Here is a 9,647-nt window from a genome sequence, read left to right as displayed (position 1 = left end):
TGAAATGTTTCTAGGACGAATTTGAATGTTAGAGTTTGTGAATTTGAATGAAATATGTTTTTAAATAGCCGGGAAAACCTATATTAAACGGCTCAAAGGTGGCACAATTTGCCATTTAATGTATACATTACAAAGTACGCACAGTTTATGTGGAAACAAAAACTGAAGTTCAAAATAATATTCTCAAATTGTTCGCATATTAACATAAACACATGGGTTTTGGCGCATGAATGATACAGGTTTTCCCGGCTATTTTAAAACATTTTGGTTCGAATTCATTCACCGATTCTTACATTCAATTTCGTCCAGCAACATCGATTTAGTGCACTTTCAATGTTTAATTTCGTCTTTTGTCAGACAATTTCAAATTTAGTCCAAACAAATTCAAACAATGAGCACACGCTTTTTACCCGGTGTATTCAATTTCGTCTCGTCTACGACGAAACGTGTTATTCAGACATCAACTTCGTCTAATTGATTTACATGTAATATAAGACGAATTTGATCTCTGAATGCTGCCATTCGGCAACAGCTAAGACAGATTTGATCTGTAATGACGAATACTCTCGACCCGGTGACTAAAAAGGGTTACCAAACCTTTCTCCGACGGAACTGAATGTTAGAGTTAGAATCTGAATGAAAATGTTTTAAAATAGCCGGTCATACCTTAGGAGACACCGGACATTATGTGACAGCTCCTATTTAGATGCAAAATATTTTCGTCGCCAATTGGCTGGTCTAGATCGATTGCTCTTGGTCCAAAACGTATATCAACATTCGTGGGGTTAGGATGAAGAAAAATCGGGGTCAGGGTCATAAAAGTTGGAAAAAATTACGTTTAGGCCTATACAAAACTAGGGGAATGTTTCCCTTGGGCACCCTTTCCCGTAATTATTATCATTCATACTAATCGTAATTCAAATTTTAATATGCGTGTTTTTTTATTTCACACTATGTTATGCTGGCAAATTCAGCACCAAATAAATCTTTGCAATGGGATGATCGTTTTTGATAACGTGATATGCTTAAAACATGTTCATGAATATGAAAGGTTTGATCCAAATAAAAGGTAAATATGCAAAGGTTTAGCTGGACAAAGTATATTCAGGAACAAGGGCGGATCCAGAACACAATTTTCGGGGGGGCCAAAAAAAATTTGGACTCCAAAAAGTGGGTCAAAAAAAATTACGGCGTGGGGTTCTGGGCCCGCTTAAGGGCCCCGAAAAAAAAAATTGGATTCTAGATGCTCTGTGGTGCGATCTGAGGCAACTTCTGACCACTTTAACCAATGTTTTTTTGAGGAAAAGATGGTGGTGTACTCATTGCCTGCCTTTATTGCGATGTCACATAAAAAAAAAAAAAATTAGTTTCGTTTTTTTTTTGGGGGGGGGGGCATGGCCCCCTTTGGCCCCCCCCCCGGATCCGCCCTTGTTCAGGAATGGACATTCGCCATACAAACCTACGTACATTTGCAATGTCCGTGTCTTTCCAGACAAACTTGTCAGGGCGTCTCGTGGGAAAAGTCAGCGCAATTTACGGTAGGGGGCATCACAATCACGCCTTCTCATGGACTTTAAAAATATGGACATATTGCAATGTCCAATGTCCAATGTCCAAGTAAAATATGGACATTCGTCATACAAACATACGTAAATTTGCAATGTCCGTGTCTTATCAGGAAAAACTTGTCAGGGCGTCTCGAGGGAACCGACGGCGCGATTCACGACAGGGGGCGATCCTCCTGGAGTTAAAAAAAATGGACTTTCGCTGTACAAACCAATGTGCATATCCAATGTCCAATATACAAACGGCAAGATGGACATTCCCTGTACAAACGAATGTGAATGTCCAATGTCCAATATAAAACTAACTTTATTGCCTTCTGGTTGCGGGATAGAGGTTGGGGTAGTTTTGACCCAGCCCAAACGTAACCCGCGTTAAAATATCGCATTTTCCACTTTGAAAAACTTTCCAAAATTACAAAAGCAGTACGTGGCATTCGGATTCAGAGAAGTCAACTTTTGGTCGCAAAAGGCATTTTGAAATAATCCAATACTCCAGACAGTAATATCAGCACAGTTTATACAGAAATCCTAAACTACACAACAGCGTATATTTCCCTGCTTGTCATGCTTCGGGTATTATTTTGCTTTTCAGTAATTTTGCCCTTAACATTTGTACAGGATTTTTCCCCCCGGCACTTTGGGCACTAAAGTCTATCCCATTGCCTTTATACTTGGCACACACCTGCAGATATGTGCCGAACATTTACGTCATCATGACGTCATCACGTGTCACGTGACGTCACATTCAAGGTACATATTTTGAAGGCCTGTATCTACGGAAACGCAGTACGATTGGGTTGAAGTTGGTTGTACCTACAATCCCGGCCAAAATGGTTGGGACACTTCTTGAGCCTGCCACGGTCACCCACTCCCCCGCTCCTCCGGTCAATGTTGTTCCCAGCTGACGGAGTACACACCACGCAATGAGAGACAAAATTGAACGGGGGCCGGGAGAGGGTGGGGGACCCAGCGAGATTTGGCAAGGATTGTAGGTGCAGGCCAGTAAATCGGTCCGAAATTCCCTATGCCGGCCAAATCACGATTTACATGCCCCTATAATTATTCAGTATTTGAGCACATTGTGGGACATGAACTTGAGGATTCGTAAAAAATAAGGATGGAAGCCGCGTGCACTGGAACGTGAACATGTATTTCTGTACAATTTGGGGCCCTAAAATTGGGGCCCTAAAAGCGCTCTCCTTTGCAATGGAGTATAGGCACCGTTTTTCAAAATGGCGATGGGCTTCAGGACTGTATTTTAAGGGATGATTTATATTCGGGTGGAAATTTCTCCCAAAATTCATCAAGTTAAAGAAAAACCATGAAATAAGCTATAAATTTGATGGTGTCTCAAACACCTTGGAGAGTAAATTGTGAGTATATTTTCAGACTTTCTGAAGTGGAGCCATTTATTATTGGGGGCTTTATTGCACCCATAGGGACACTGTTAAAAGCGGGCCCTTATATGGACGCCCTCGGACAGTAAGTGGCGCTCTTCATCGCTGCCGACTGATGTGACTCGCTTTTTCCGATGATGTCGCCGGCCCCTTCGCGCTCCCCCCTCCCGGCTCGCTTTTAAAATCTGTAGCCGGTTGCAATTTGCAACTGTGCACCCCCTCCCCCCGCTATGACACTGCCCTGAGGTGGGTATTATCGGCGCTAAGAATGTCGTTAAAAGGAAGAACAACAAATATCAAGTAGCGGCATCCATTTTTAGAGATCTTCGAAATACTGCATCGTCACACACACATTTTTTTTTATAAAGTATGACATTTTTAAAAGATGGTGTATAGAGCCCACGTGCCTTTTAACAATTTTGAATTTTTTTTTCCGAACGAAATATGAAGGACTGTTATGTCCTGTAACAAATAAATTTGTTTGTTTGAGTTTGCAGGCCTTTACTCAGATTTGAAAGTTGGCTTTAACTGACGCGCTCCAGTTCTGAAATTGCGCACACTATTCAAAACGAATTAAGAGCGTTCCGCTCTTCATTCGAAAGTTGAAATTAATTAATTGATTGCTTGGTATGGGCCGATTTTTTTCGTGCAATGTTTCATTTGAAAGCTCATTGAAATTGTCGATTTGGGGGATTAAATTCCATTTGTAATTGTAAACAACATAGTTATTTACGATCATAAGTAAGACTTTCTTTGACAGGAGGTATGGAAAGACGTCGCGCCGGCAGATACTCTTCAAATTCTAGCACTGTACAAGAGTCGCCCAGGCCCCTATAAAGGGAGGGGGGGGTCCCCCAGCTCTGTGAAACAATTGTTTTCATAGAAATTATATAAAAAATATGTGAACTTCCCCCCCCCCCTCCCGCTCTGACACCCTGGCTGATGAACTCCCCCTGCCAAAATGTCTGGTTCCGCCCCGGCCGCCTATTGGGTTCCAAGCTTTTGGCGGGTCATTTATATTCATCATCATCGGCAGTTATGGAATTTTCTAATTCAATCCTTAAGGTACATTGGGGTTTTCCACTTGACTTTGTTTTTATTCTATTTTGTATTTCCATTTTTAAGGGTGAGGGGCTTTGTTTTCTTGCGTTTTCCTATTTTGCGAATAACTTTATATTTGGGGAATGTTCACAGTTAAAGAAACCCTCACTGTAAACCATGTGTTTAGGTTTAGAACACCTAAATAAACACTAATCTGTGACAGTTTTTAAACATGTGACGCAGTTTATCCAATGAACATGTTTAATTTGAAAACATATTTGGTGTTTAAAATCAGCACACTGACGGTGTTTAATCTTTAAACGGAACAGTGTTTAAAATATATACATCAAAGGCGTTTAACATTTAAATACTACTGACGTTTAAAAAGTAAACACACAGTCAAAAAGAAAACACGTCAATCTGTTGTAATTTTAAACATGTGACACGTTTATTGCCTGTGACAGATTTTAAACATGTGACGCCATTTATTATTATTTTCAAGTGTTTATATTCACAGTGTGTGTTTAGTTTTCGAACAGTATTCAAAATTGCAAGTAAAACTTCAGTCACAATATTAACAACATTGAAATAAACGCATTTAGGGCACTTCACAAAGCTGTCTTCATTTTCACCTATAGGATTGTGGTGAAAGGCCTATTCAGTTCTATCGAATCATGAAAATGACAATAAAATACAAATGCATTTTTATGGTCACCCCTAGAGAATATTGTACATCACGACAGCAAAAATAATGTGACATTTATGTGAATATGCCACATGCCTATCAGTATGTTTCCAACAATCCTTTTTTTAAGACCCCAACATTAAGGCCAATTACATTTTTCACAAGTATCAAAACAAAGAAACAAAAACATAAACAAACACAAAAAGGGTGAATTAAAAGTAAATGAATATATCTGGAAATAGGGCTAAAATCAATTATTTTCCAATTCAATGAGAGTTAGAAGTAAAACTGCAAATGAATTATACTTGTTTTTTAAAACCTATGAAGGTTTGCGTTATAGTTTGAAGTGGTAAAATAAGTATTGATCTTTAGCTGAGATTTCAACAATATATCTAATTAATTTATACACAAATACCTTGTAGTGAACTGCATCAATTTGCTGGAATCTGCCAGGAAAACTTTCTCTAATTATGATTTTTTGAAGAGAACTCAAAGCACGTGAAAATACTTTGGACAATCCAAATCAAAGGCATAGTTCCCCAAGCTGGAGAAGAAGCGCATCATTGTACGTGTTGTAGTTTGAGACTTTCTTGATGGTGTCTCCACATGTAATGTAAACTGTAGTTTTGATGCAGATACTCTGTCTGGTTCAGCAGCATTCTGTGGACATGAACAAGATTTCTGAGTGAGCCATACAAAAACTGATCAACTTTGAAAGTGAAACCAAACTCACAGTAAAAAAAAAAATAATGGAGACCCTAAAATGACAAGTCATTAATAAAGTTTACTCCAGGAAGAATATGAAAACTGATTACAAAATTGGGTTCAAAAGTAAATTGCACAATTGTCGGCCTTTTTGGGACTCACGTCAATATTAACCTTTGTTATCAGAGATAATGTGCACAAAGACTGTAAAGTTACAGCTTGAGCTTGATCGTGGATCAAATATTAAAAATAAAATCTGAAGAAAATAGGCAAGCTTTGCACAGTTTCGTACCAATAACTTTGCAGTCATGTAGGTATTTACGGAGACTTTCTATTTAAAATTGTATTTCAAAATTGTATTCACCTAGAATGTTATACTTTTTCATTTCATGATGTTTTACCGCCAGAGTAAATTTACAGTGGAAGTTGAAAGGTTCTTATGCAAGATAGAATCTCAGCCAAACATCATCATTCAATTAAATTGAAGATTTGAATAATATATTTTACAATACAAAATTACCTCATGAATAGTTAGCACTCTCCTCGTCTTCGTACCCTCGCCACGTTCAAACTTGGTGTTCTGCTGAACGTACATGTATGCAGTTACATCGAGCATCTGCAGAGGACCCTATATTCAAAACAAACATGTTCTGTAAAACGAATGGTTTTGAATCCCTGTGAAATACTGCATTGTACCAAAATTTTGGGGATCATCTTTTATGTACACGCACTGCGGGTTTTTCAAAAGTTGTATACACAGCTGATCTTTACAATCACACACTGCACTGCCAAATGACGATCAATGCCAAAAGACACTTACTTTATTTTAAAAGTCAATAGCTTCCTTCATCTGCAAGGGATGAGACACACCCTGAAAATATACAGAAAGAAAATATCAAAACAATATACGCCCATAACATCATGTGAAATGGAAATGATGGTTAAACAATTTGTACCTGACCTTACAAATACTAGAATTTTCTTTTCAAAATCATTCATGCTGGTCCCCTTCAGCTTACATAACTTAGGCAGTGGTGATAACACTAGCATGCTTTTATTGAATAGTTAAATCACGATTTCAAAAAACAAAAATCCACTTCACTGAATTTTCCAAGATTACAAACATTTTGACACTGCGTGTTTGCAATTGTAATTCGCCCCATAGGCTTATAGCCTCATATTAAGTATACACTCAACATAGACCACCCCATAATGTGGCTCAAATACAGAACTTCCTTCATAATATTGTGAGCTGCACAGCAGTTATACTGTATAACAACAACGTCATCCAAGAAAAATAATATGAGGAAATCAAAATCAGGGTTGTTTTTTCCCCTTCATATTCATGTTTTATCACACGATCCTTTGGCCAATAATTGCTCCCACTAATTCATCTCATCTCGTAATTCTAAATCTATCATATTGTATATAGGGATTAATTAAATCAAACAACACAAAAGACAAAACTTACCACCTGTGTGGGAGCTTCCAGAACTGGTTCAAACTGAAGAAAGTTATAGACTCCGATATGTTGGGAACTATTCCAGGTTTATTAGACGACAACACGAGTTCACATACGAACATGTAAGCGGCCATGTTAGGAGTGATGCATGCTGGGATACATGGATTAGACTTGCTACAATGCATCGATTAGATGGGAATCGCTACATCCTCTCTTCTAAGTTTAGTTTTAACATTTTGAATAAAACAGCTTTATGTAATAAACATTTGTTTGATCAGTGAATTTGTAAACTGGAGTGTGGTAATTTAAAGTCCGAGTATTTCACTGATTTGAAAACACTTAATGAATATTTAAAAAACACACTGGTTATGTAAATGTACCAAGATAAACAATTACTATCCTTTCCTCTGAAAAACAAACAGAGGGTTAAACCAATAATATAGTAAAAAAACAACAAACAAAACTCAAATGCCTTGAGTACTGAGATAGACTGTCTCAGTACTCGATGTGTGTACAAGGGATTATTCTGCCCTCATCTTTGGAGTGTACAACACATAACACATGTTGAGTAGGCAAATGTAGTTACTAACAGTCCAGTAGTCGAGGACAGTCCAAAGTTATCAGCATGAAATTTGGACAACACAAATCCAGTGTGGTCAAAGCAATAACAGTCACACAAAACTGTTAAGTGTATTTAGGATTTGGCTTCGAGATGCGACCGGAACGAGTGAGAACTGGCTGTGGTGGAGGTGCGTGGGGGATGGCAGGCTGAGGCAGTGGATCCTGTGGCGGTAAGTAGAAGTCAGGTGAGTGTTGTTGCTGTGGAGGTGGTTCAGGGACTGGCAATAAGTGTCTCCGATTGCGGCGGTAGAGTGTACCTTGGGCATTGACGATGTACGATCTGGGGTTTCTGGAATGCTTTCGGACAATTCCAAGCTGATCGTGCCCTTTGGGTGATTGTAGACGGACAACTTGCCCTGGTGTCAGTGGTCGGAGGGGCTTGGCAGATTTGTCGTATGAAGACTTCTGTTGCTGTTGCCTCTTGCGTAACTGTGCTGTGACGCGTGTGTAAATGGCGGGTTTAAGGAGTGGCGTCGGGGTAGGGATGGTTGTGCGAAGACGCCGTGACATGAGACGTTGGGAAGGTGAGCCAAGCTGGGGGTTGGTTGGGACATTGCGAATGTTCAGCAGGTTTCGGTAGAGGTCTGAACCGTCGCGTTTTGTCTTCTCGAGGAGTTGTTTGGCGCGCTTGACAGAGCTTTCTGCAAGGCCATTGGACTGGGGAAAATGGGGACTGCTGGTTGTATGCTGGAAGCCCCATGACTGTGCGAATTGTTTGAAGGCGAAGCAATCAAATTGTCGTGCGTTGTCACTGATAACGATGCGGGGGGATTCCATGGATGGAAAATTGTCTCTTGAGTACCTCAATGACTGTAGAGGCACAGGTGTTGTCGAGTGAAGCGAAGTCAAACCAGCCGGAGTATGAGTCACCAAGGGCTAGGTAATCCATACCGTTCCAATGGAAAAGGTCAACTCCAATGTGTTCCCATGGTAGGCTGGGTGGGGGGTAGCTTTTCAGTGGTTCTTTCTGTTGATGGGCTTTGGTAGCGTTGCAAACTGTGCATCCAGAGACGGACTGCTCGATATCAAGGCACATTGATGGCCAGTAGACTACATCTCTGGCTCTGCGTTTGGTAGCCTCGATGCCTGGGTGACCTTCATGCAGTATTTGGATGTATTCTGCGCGTAGTGACTTGGGAATGATGGCCTTATGTCCCTTTAAGATGATACCGCGGTCGAGAACCAGTTCATCTCTGAACGCGAAGTAGGGGTGGGCCTTTGGTGGGGCATTGTTGATATGCGAAGGCCATCCGCGACTGATGACATCAGTGAGCTGTTGCATGGCAGAGTCACAGGCAGTTGCTTTCTTGAGCTGTTCAAGTCGCATGTCAGAGATTGACAGGAGGGTCATGACTTGCAGGTCATCAGTTTCAGTACCGGTCGTTGTCAAGGGTGCACGTGACAAAGTGTCGGCAAGGAACAATTCTTTTCCTTTCTTGTACACAAGGGTGATGTTATACCTCTGTAACCGGAGAAGCATGCGTTGGAGCCGCGCAGGGGCACTCAGCAGAGGCTTTTTGACGATGGTGACCAATGGTTGGTGGTCAGTTTCGACTACGATGTCTTTACCGTATATGTAGTCGTGGAACTTGGTGCAGGCAAACACAACTGCAAGCAGTTCTTTTTCAATCTGTGCGTAGCGTTGTTCAGTGTCACTCATGGTACGTGAAGCATACGCGACAGGGGCACCCTCTTGTAGGCAGGCTGTGCCAAGGCCAAACTTGGAGGCATCGCAGGTCAACGTGACTGGCTTGCGGACATCAAAGTACGTGAGTGTCGGCGCATTAGCAATCTTGTCCTTGATTGCTAGAAATGCGGCATTGTGTTGCTCTAGCCAGCACCAATGGATGTCACTATGTGTGAGCTCGCGTAGTGGGGCTGTTAAGTCGCTCAAGTTGGGTACAAACTTGGCCAGGTATGTCACCATGCCAAGAAAGCGTTGTAGGGCAGTAACGTCGTTGGGTGGAGGCATGTCGGTGATAGCACTGACTTTGGCTGGGTCAGGCTTAAGACCACTGGCGGTGAAGACGTGACCGACATATGAGACTTGTTCAAGACCGAAGCGGCACTTTGTGGGGTTGAGGCGCATGTTGATTTTGCGTATCCGATCAAGGACAGTTTTGAGGTTTCGATCATGTTCCTCTTTAGTGCGTCCACCAACTAGTATGTCA

Source organism: Patiria miniata, unplaced genomic scaffold (genome assembly GCF_015706575.1).
Source record: "Patiria miniata isolate m_02_andy unplaced genomic scaffold, ASM1570657v1 HiC_scaffold_3, whole genome shotgun sequence".
NCBI lineage: Eukaryota > Metazoa > Echinodermata > Asteroidea > Valvatida > Asterinidae > Patiria > Patiria miniata.
This window is presented reverse-complemented; position numbering follows the sequence as displayed.